A 9,892-nucleotide genomic window follows, 5' to 3' on the forward strand; every position below is an offset into this window, starting at 1 on the left:
AGAATTTCTATGTTTGTTTCAATGAACTACAAGTGAGAACTTATTAATATCAGATTATGCCATGCATTTCTTCTCACTTTTTATACTCTGGATTGATAAATATATTTTAACCAACTTGGCAAAGTAGCTATAATAACTTTTGAAGAGATTCACCTGTAGTCTTTATTCTTCACACAGTGGCAGCTGTTGTTCATTCAGTTGTGAAAGCAATTTAATGGCATTGCTGTATTACTTAAAGCAGGGAAGATGATTTGGCAATGTGTTATTGAATGCCTCCAAACTGCTTTTCCTTCACCTTTGCTACATCTTCAGCCTTGGTCAAGGCAAGTTACAAAGAAAGGAAAAAATGCATTTGGATTGCAACTTAAGACAAAAACTCAAACTGTAAAGAACATCATTCACCAATATCTTACTTTGTTTTTTCTTACATTTGTCCTTGAGAAATGAGGCCCATTGTGTGGAAACAGTAAGACAAATTGTCATTATCTTGATTAAAAGCTATTTTGTAATTCAGTTGTTGAAAGAAAAGGGAATGACAGCTTCTCTTGACCAACCAGAAGCAGATGCTGGTAGTACATTTGCTTAGTTATATGTGTATTTTTCATGGATTGGTACTTTCTTAAGTACTTTCAGTTGACTTTTACTTCTAACTCAACTATATGTCGGTGTAGGGATGCATTGATACTGATACTGTTATTGGATATTGACCTGATAACCTGCTCACTTACTTGTACTTGACCTTACAACAATGCATTGACATTAACATCCGATACCAGCTGATGCAATATGACATAAACCGAGTGTATGCTTCTGCATTAATGACTCAAGCTGGCAGTGAACGGGTTCATGCTCACCCAGGAAAATGTTGCAAGTGTGGAGGTCAGACAAAAAGTTGTCGATTGCTTTAAACATTCTGTCAAGGCATTATATCACTGCCAGAAATTCGCTAGGCAGTTTTAACCTGTTTTATAGGCTAGCAAGATGGAGGTGAAAAAGTTGACAGCTACCAAAGTCTAAGTACACCTACTTTGCTCTTTTTGACTGAATAGAATTACAATTCATAAACGTTAATATGGTGATTTTTAAAACTAACTTTGAAAAACAGGTTGTAGAGAGACCGTACAGTCCTACTATGTGTGTTTCAAGATTCTGTGTGTTTAGCCAAGCTGCTGCAGTATCTCAGCATCTTTGCTCAGTAGTCAGGTATACAGCATGTTGTTTAAAATGAAATAGCTTTACTTGAAATTGTTCAAAACAGACCTGTCTCTAGGGCCTGTGATTCATGTAGCAGGTCTATCAGGTGGAGTATTTTCATACAGTGTTGAGTATATAAATGTATGTTTCATCTATATACAATAGTCTATTCAAACATACAGTGTGAGTCACCAAAAAACAAGATTTCTAAAATCAGTGTATTTAGAGGACATTTAACTGCCAAACAAAAGATTTCAGCGAGTTGTAAAACCTGTGAAAACAAATGGCTGTGATTTAAGAGTTACATTATGACATATGTTTTATCAGACAAGAAAAACCTACCAACTTCAATGAAACGTGCAGTAGGCTAGATTTGTTACAGCAGAAATCAGTGTCAGAAATATGGCCAAGTGGAACATACATGTTGCTTGATGTTGCTTTTTAGTCATTAATTAGTGTCTTTCTCCAACATGTCCTGCTCAGTTAGATGACAACTCGCTTTAGATTATCAGTGAGACAAATTCAGGGTGAAAAAAAAAACACTCACTCTTTTTCATAAATTAGTAGACATTTTAAATTAGTCCATGTGACTAAAACATTTTGTTAGGCCAATTGAGCCCTTGCAACAAAAAACAGTATGTGTGACTTTTTTGTCGACATGACAAGCATAGTATAATCAATGTTAGATGGCCTATATTTAAAATGGATCACCAAAAGTGAAATAAAGCACACTTTGGCTTTTCATTATAAAAGGTTCTACAAAATAAGATAGAAAACACAATAACTGATAATCCAAAAAAGTGGGATGATTAATGTATGGTTTTCATTAGAGGGACACATTCTTTAATATAGCTGAGAAATATTTGCTTGACCTTTATATCAAAATCTATGAAAATCTGTTCTCCTGTTCATTTGTGGAGTAAAACAGTAATCCCAAGTTCACAACCTCGTAACCTTTCAGAGAGAAAATGCTGGAGTGATGTGTCATAATTCACTGCCTCTGTGAAGCTTTCTAACTATGAGTCATCAAAGTTTGGTGATCTTCAACAATAGCAGTTATAAGGGGGCCAGCTGAGTAACCTGACTGTAATTTTATAAATGAATTAAAGGGCCCCTATCCTACGTTTTCCCACCTAAGGCCCATTTATGACATTTATGTAGTTTTATGTAGCTAATGTTTGCAATTTTCAACCTTTATTCAGCCCCTAGAATTTAGGTATGCATAAATAATAATCTGTTCTATTGTGTTCTGGTTGACAAATTTAAAACTGATTGTTTTTGCAGCTGAGTTTTAAAATATGGACTTTCAAATGATTTTGAAACTGTTTGATATGTTTGTATACTATATCAAACTCTTTAATTTCAAAAAAGTAATAAAATGTGATTTTCCTTGATATAAGCCTTTAAGAATTAGATCCTTAACCTTTAGAAGTTGAGAGTTATTACTTTTGTTTTCCATTTCAAATATAACAAACAAAAATATATACACTATTTTTTTCAAAAGTATTCACTCACCGAATCCAAATAATTGAATTCAGGTGTTCAAATCACTTCCATGGCCACAGGTGTATAAAACCAAGCACCTAGGCCTGCAGACTGCTTCTACAAACATTTATGAGAAAATGTGTCGCGCCCAGGAGCTCAGTGAATTCCAGCATGGTACCATGATAGGACGCCACCTGTGCAACAAATCCAGTCGTGAAATTTCCTCGCTACTAAATATTCCACAGTCAACTTTCAGTGGTATTATAACAAAGTGGAAGTGATTGAGAACGACAGAAACTCAGCCACGAAGTGGTAGGCCACGTAAAATGACAGAGCAGGGTCAGAGGATGCTGAGGCGCATAGTGCGACATAGAGGTTGGCAACTTTCTGCAGAGTCAATCACTACAGACCTCCAAACTTCATGTGGCCTTCAGATTAGCTCAAGAACAGTGTAGAGAGCTTCATAGAATGGCAGCTGCATTCAAGCTACATCACTAAGCACAATGTAAAGCATCAAATGCAGTGGTGTAAAGCACCGCCACTGGACTCTAGACGTGGAGTGAAGAATCACGCTTCTCCATCTGGCAATCTGTTTGATGACACTGGGTTTGCCGGTTGCCAGGAAGCAATAATTGTCTGACTGTATTGTGCCAAGTGTAAAATTTGATTATGGTGTGGGGTGATTTTTCAGGACTTGGGCTTGGCCCCTTAGTTCCAGTGAAAGGAACTCTTAATGCTTCAGCAGACCAAGAGATTTTGGACAATTTCATGCTCCCAACTTTGTGAGAGCAGTTTGAGGATAGCCCCTTCCTGTTCCATCATGACTGCACACCAGTGCACAAAGCAAGGCCCATAAAGACATGGATGAGTGAGTTTGGTGTGGAAGAACTTGACTGACCTGTCCTGACCTCAACCTGATAGAACACCTTTGGGATGAATTAGAGTGGAGACTGCGAGCCAGAGCCAGGATGAATTATACTGTGAGCCAGGCCTTCTTGTCCAACATGTGTCTTACCTCACAAATGAGGTTGTGGAAGAATGGTCAAAATTTCCTATAAACACACTCCTAAACCTTGTGGAAAGCCTTCCCAGAAGAGTTGAAGCTGTTACAGCTGCAAAAGGTGTGCCGACATCATATTAAACCCTATGGCTTAAGAATGGGATATCACTAAAGGTCATATGCATGTGAAGACAGACGAGTGAATACTTTTGGAAATATAGTGTATGTTTAAATACATTGAGAGTTATAAAATAAATTTAATTTACATTCAATTCTCATTTCATATCAACAGCTTTTTTCCATTCATTTGAAATAGCAAAACATGGTGAACATGTAAAGGATGTTTTCCTTTTTCAGAAAAAGAAGAGTGTACAACAATAGCTTAAAATACTGTAACCAGTTTAATTACCTGATCATATGTGAAATGTAAGAAAATAATTCACTATAATATTGCATTGGCAGGAGAAAAGCTGTGCTGTCTTTAACTTGAAAGTTCTGAAGGGACAGAATAGGTTCATCTTAGAATGCCATCACTTTGAATTATTTTGCCGGGTTCTCTATGTGTTCTCCTCTTTTCTGGAGAGGAACTCTTGGGACAAGTGATGAGACAGTAGGCTGCATTCTGCCTGTCATCATATTTACCGCAAAGTCCCCAAAGACGCGCACACTGACATTTTCTGTAAACATCCGGCTGAGTTTGTGGGGGATGGTGATGAAATGAACAGTCAGGGAGTGTGTGTGTGTGTGTGTGTGTGTGTGTGTGTGTGTGTGTGTGTGTGTGTGTGTGTGTGTGTGTGTGTGTGTGTGTGTGTGTATGTGTGTGTAAGAGACACTTGGCTGCTGCAGTAAAGCAATGCTCCTGATATCGCCTTCACAGGGGGGCACAAGCAGTGTATGAGGCTAGGAGCAGCTGGTGATGACAGTGTAACTCAGGGTTGTGGGGAGAATGTGTGGATTTCTGGGATGCAATCGGAGCTCATTTGCTTACGCGGGTGTTCTGGCAGCTCAGGCAGAAGCTGACAGCTACTCTGTCAATCCCAAAATGGTCAGCAGGACTGACATTCAGAAGTGGCTGTGCGTGTCAGCAACTGGAGCTTTTCCCCCTCTGCTGCTTATGATGGTCAGGAGAGCCACTGGAGAAGATCAAAGACAGACTCCTGTCAATCAGTGCTCAAGCAATCGAAAGGATATGTAGCCTCTACGAAAGGAGCAGATGGTTGAGTCTGTAAGTATTTGGACGGCAGCAGAACATTTGTTATTTTGGCTCTGTTTTCCAGAACATTGGATTTGAAATTGAACAATGATTAGCAACCTAATGTGCAGACCATCGGCTTTAATTTGAGAATTAAATTTGTCCATATTGACCATTTCTGCCCATTTTATACAAACTCTTCCAATTTAGGAGACCAAACATAATGACCAAACAATTCCCTGCTCAGTTATTTCTCAGCCAGCTGTGTGTTGTTGCATCACTTATACCCAAGACAGCTAATAAAAAGTCTAGTTGTAGATGTAACATTTGCATCTGGGGCCTGTTACTGCTGTCTCTCAGTATGAGGACAAAAGATGTGTCAATGCCAGTAAAGCAGACCCTTCATGTGGCTTCATGAAGCATTAAAAATGGCTGTTGCGATGCAGTAAATAGGCGCAGCAGCCTCTTAGAAACCCACAGTAGGATCAAAGGGTCAGTTGCTGTGCTTTTGCCTCATTGCATATGTATTTACAGGAGTTTTCCTCTCACAGCATTAAATACTGGGAGGAAATTATTATAGTGAGACACTTGCTCTGATTTACCAAGGCTGAGAGTACATACTGACCGTGCCCTATTTAACACTTGTGAGAAGCTTTCTTGTTTTTGGCCTTAAATGACTGCCAATTGTTTGTGCTCAGAGCAATTTTTCAACCACATTTATTTATTTTGAATGAAAAAAAAAACAAAAAAAAAAACACTTGGAGACATCTGCCATGGCACATTAAGTCAAAATAATGTCTTATTTTTTTAAATCCTGGCCTATTATGTTGCAATAATCACATACTTTCTTGACAACTCATGTTTTCAAACTAGTCATTATTTTGACTTACCAAGTAAAAATCCTGAGAAAATAAGTCACCATTGTGAGCCCATGAGTCCCAAATTTAAACCTGAAAGTGAAATTCTTTTTGTCTCTTACCTGGCAGAGACAACCGTTCACACAAAAAGCATTTGAGGCAACCATGTGGTTATATTCCACTGGTTATGCAGGTTTACTACAAACTTGCGCCAGCGTTACTTTTCACAGAAGTTCTAAGTCGATAATTCGCTTAACCACTTGACCGCCCTCATTGACACAATGTGTCCACAGACTGTCAGTAATAAGGGTTTTAAGAAATCTGCCCCAAGGCAACGATCTACAGCTTAGCTTAGCGGACAAACTGACAACCAACTATAATTGTGAATTACTGAAGCCTTCTGTCAATCATGAAGCAAAACCTAAACATGTCAAAGGCTACTATAATGAGAAGAAGCATGACCTCAGAAGGTTAACCATAACATAAACATGAGAAACAGGGAAGACCAGATTTCAGTTCAGATTTCAGGTAAAAACATAAAACCCTTTAAACACTTTAAAAAGAGTTGAACGAGGTAATGTTGAGAAAAAAAGTAACTGCTAATGATCCAGACCATACCACCTTACCATAAAACATGTGCATGGACATGTATAGCTGCCAGTGGAACTGACATATATGTCTTTATAGATGATGTGATGGCTAAAAACAGTAGCAAGATGAATTATGACATGGACAGATGCATCTTAACTGTTCAGATGCAGCCAAATGCATCTAAGTGGAATGTTCTTGACATGCAAAGTCAATCACCCAACCGGAATCCCATTGAGCATGGATGTCACTTTTCAAGATATGACTGAAGACAAAAATCCTCTGAAACAAACAGGAACTGAAAATGGCTGCATTTTAGGTCTCACCGTTCATCACCAGGGAGGACATTCAGCATCTAGTGATGTCCATGGTTAGACATAGATGTGCAACCAACTACAAAAGCTATGATTTAGGATTATGTTAATATGTGCAAAAAGGAGGCTAAGTCTAAAAAGCACTGTGATTAATATAATGGTTTTCCAATAGACATAAATACCCTTATATTAAAGTTGACATTCTGTACCCTGACCCTGTAGTAACACTTGTGCTGGAGTACAGAAACAATACCAAAAAAATGTAAAAGTATATTTTACCATTGGTAAGAGTTTAGAAACAGTGGGCCTCCACTCACCGTCACGTCATGAATCTGACATAGACATTTTATTTGGACCGCTCTCAAGAACAAATTTACAAATAAACTCTGACATTTTGAAGACATTGATGAAAGAGGCCCAGTGTTTCTTTTATGTTTCTGATACAAGTTGGGTATAATTACAAGAATCACAGTACAAATTAACCTATGCAAGCTCAATTAGCAAATGAGCTCTTGCGTAGCAACTGAAGTGAGGTATGGCAAAGTCAGATCAGTAGCAAACCCTGTTCAATATAATGAGTATAAGACTGAGCTGCATAATACTTCCAGTTTAAAATGCTAGGCTGCTGAGCTGGACTATGTTGTTGGGGCAAAGCAAAACTACTCAGGTTGGAAATCGCAATTAATGGCACCATGTTAAAGGAGCAATAGGCCCTTTTATTTTTTGATTATTGAAGCAACCAGTATAGCAGTGTTCTTGGAACTACGTGTTGATGCCTACTAGCATGGGTGCTGTGGAGCATCTGTACTACCCCCTGGTGTTGTGGTGAGGCAGTGTCCCTCTCCTCGTGTGATAATGAAACCACAGTCACAGCCATTATCAGTGTTGCTAAAAAGATGTCAGAATCAGAGGTAAATTACTGGTACTAATAGTCACCAACTAAGGGGGAGACACTGAATCATTCACACCCCCACCCCCACACCACAGAATAAAAAACTGAAGAAGGAGCAGTGGCCACCCAATCCTAGCACAAAGCCTAAGAAAAGCCATTATAATGAAACTGCATTCAGAAGTAGGGATTTTAAGCTGCATGGTTACAGCAACCAGAAATACTGTTCTGTTTTCAAGATGCACTGGTGTCACTCGTGGGTTCTTTCCCCCCCATCATGCAGGGTTGCCAGATTCAAAGCTTTCCTGACAAATCCACCTGGTAGCCTTCATACAGTCACAGGTATGTTTTTGGGCTATTTTATGAATGTACTGTGGCCACAGAAAAAGGTTTGAAAACGAATCATCTTATGAATGTATAATGATCTTATATATATATATATATATATGTGTGTGTGTGTGTGTGTGTGTATGTGTATATATATATATATATATATATATATATATATATATATATATATATATATATAATATACATATACATATTCACCCATGAGTCCTGCTTATACTTCATCATATACTCCCCAAAATAAATGTCTGTCATCAGTGTAGGACATATGTGGTGACTATAAGAAAGGTTTGTTATTCTGTGTAGTCAGTAACTGAAACAACTTTTCTCAAAACCAGTTTAGACAGCAATAGCGATCTGTCCAGGTAACACATGAGGACTACTAAACACAATGCTTGCTTGAAATCGAGCTATTTCTGACTTCAAATATAAATCATTTATATGAATCAAAGCCTGTCTTTGCTATCACTTGCAGTTGACGCTGACATTACCAAGAGAATGTCGGATTGACAGACAGCAGCTCAGCATAGTGAATTATTTACTCTTTCTGATGAGGACCAATCACTATTACATCAACACCAGCACTGTCTGCTGCAGAATGGAAGAGTCATATAGACGACTGCAAGTCCAGGCCTGAAACCAACGATCATGTTTTTGTTACATTGTATGCATTTGATCTGGTTAATTTTGGTTTCACATTGCAATTTAGTGAGTGCACTAAAGAACTTAGTGTGACACACTTACATCCTGTTGTCATCACCTATATGGGCTGCATCTCCCTATAGTTGACATTGACTGGTTTGTAGAAAGACATTATTTGGAAAAAACACATTCTAAATGTCCATATTTTGAGGAAAAGACCAGAATTGTGCACTACTGTTTGTCATTAGGTTGAATGGGATTATTGCCAGTGCTCTGTAATGCTGTCCAACCTGGTCAATTAATGAAGCATTCACATATATTTACTGAAGAATGCAGATATACCACAGAGGAATTTCAATCAAATAATACTGTGTGGTGTAGCATCCAGCTGAAAAGTGAGCAGAATGCTATTTCTCTTGAGGGATTAGCTTTCATAATTAAATTGCTAGATGACATGTTCTACTCAGAACATACAATAATTCCTAGTTATATATTTGGAATACTAATGGCCAGACATAGCAATGAAAACATTGATACAATTGCCATATTACAATAACAGATACCTAAGGTATCAAGTAGCATAAGCTATCATGTATCCTTAACTGCATATTCTGTGGACATTCTTTTTGAATATCATAGCCAAAGTGTCTCCAAAATGAACTGTAGAGCTGTAATGCTTCATAAACCTGGAAAAGTCACATAATAAATCACTTTATTGTTTCCCTTTCAGATAGGAACGTCACTCTTAGTGCTGATAAGATTTATAACTGTAAAGCAATCTTCACAACCTCCCCCTATTATTTAGAATTGCGCCAACAGTCTGCTTGAAACAGTAAGATGTTGAAATTGTGCAGGAATATTTATGTGTAGTCATAAATACTGAGCAGCTGAGGTTAGGATAAGTGCAGTAAATACATTTAAAACATTTCATATCTTTGGACAGCTTGGAAGCTTTTGCTAGTAGTTTTTAATAGCAGCCTCTGTTCCATTTGTCACGGTAGCACACGAGTACAAAGAATTAAAAAAAAGGGCACTTAATTAAGGTAGGCCTCTTGAGTGGTTTAAAATGTGTGTTAGAAGAGGAATCCTATCACTGGGTTTCAAATAGAGACCCTTTGCCCATTAAACCCATTTAAATGCATTTTATTTCACCCATAATTGAAGCTCAGCAATTCTGCAGAACATAACAAAGGGAATACTCATTTTACTAGGAGGAAAAGATCAGGTGCTGACATTAAAAGAAATGTCTAGATTTGAAACACTGTGGTGGCACCATGCTATCTCTTCTCATCAAACATTAAGAGGTTAGTTGAATATACAAATAGAACATTTTATGATTTATAGAAGATACCCTGGCAAAATGAAGCACAGGTTATTGGAAAA

Source organism: Pygocentrus nattereri, chromosome 16, assembly GCF_015220715.1.
Source record: "Pygocentrus nattereri isolate fPygNat1 chromosome 16, fPygNat1.pri, whole genome shotgun sequence".
NCBI classification, from domain to species: domain Eukaryota; kingdom Metazoa; phylum Chordata; class Actinopteri; order Characiformes; family Serrasalmidae; genus Pygocentrus; species Pygocentrus nattereri.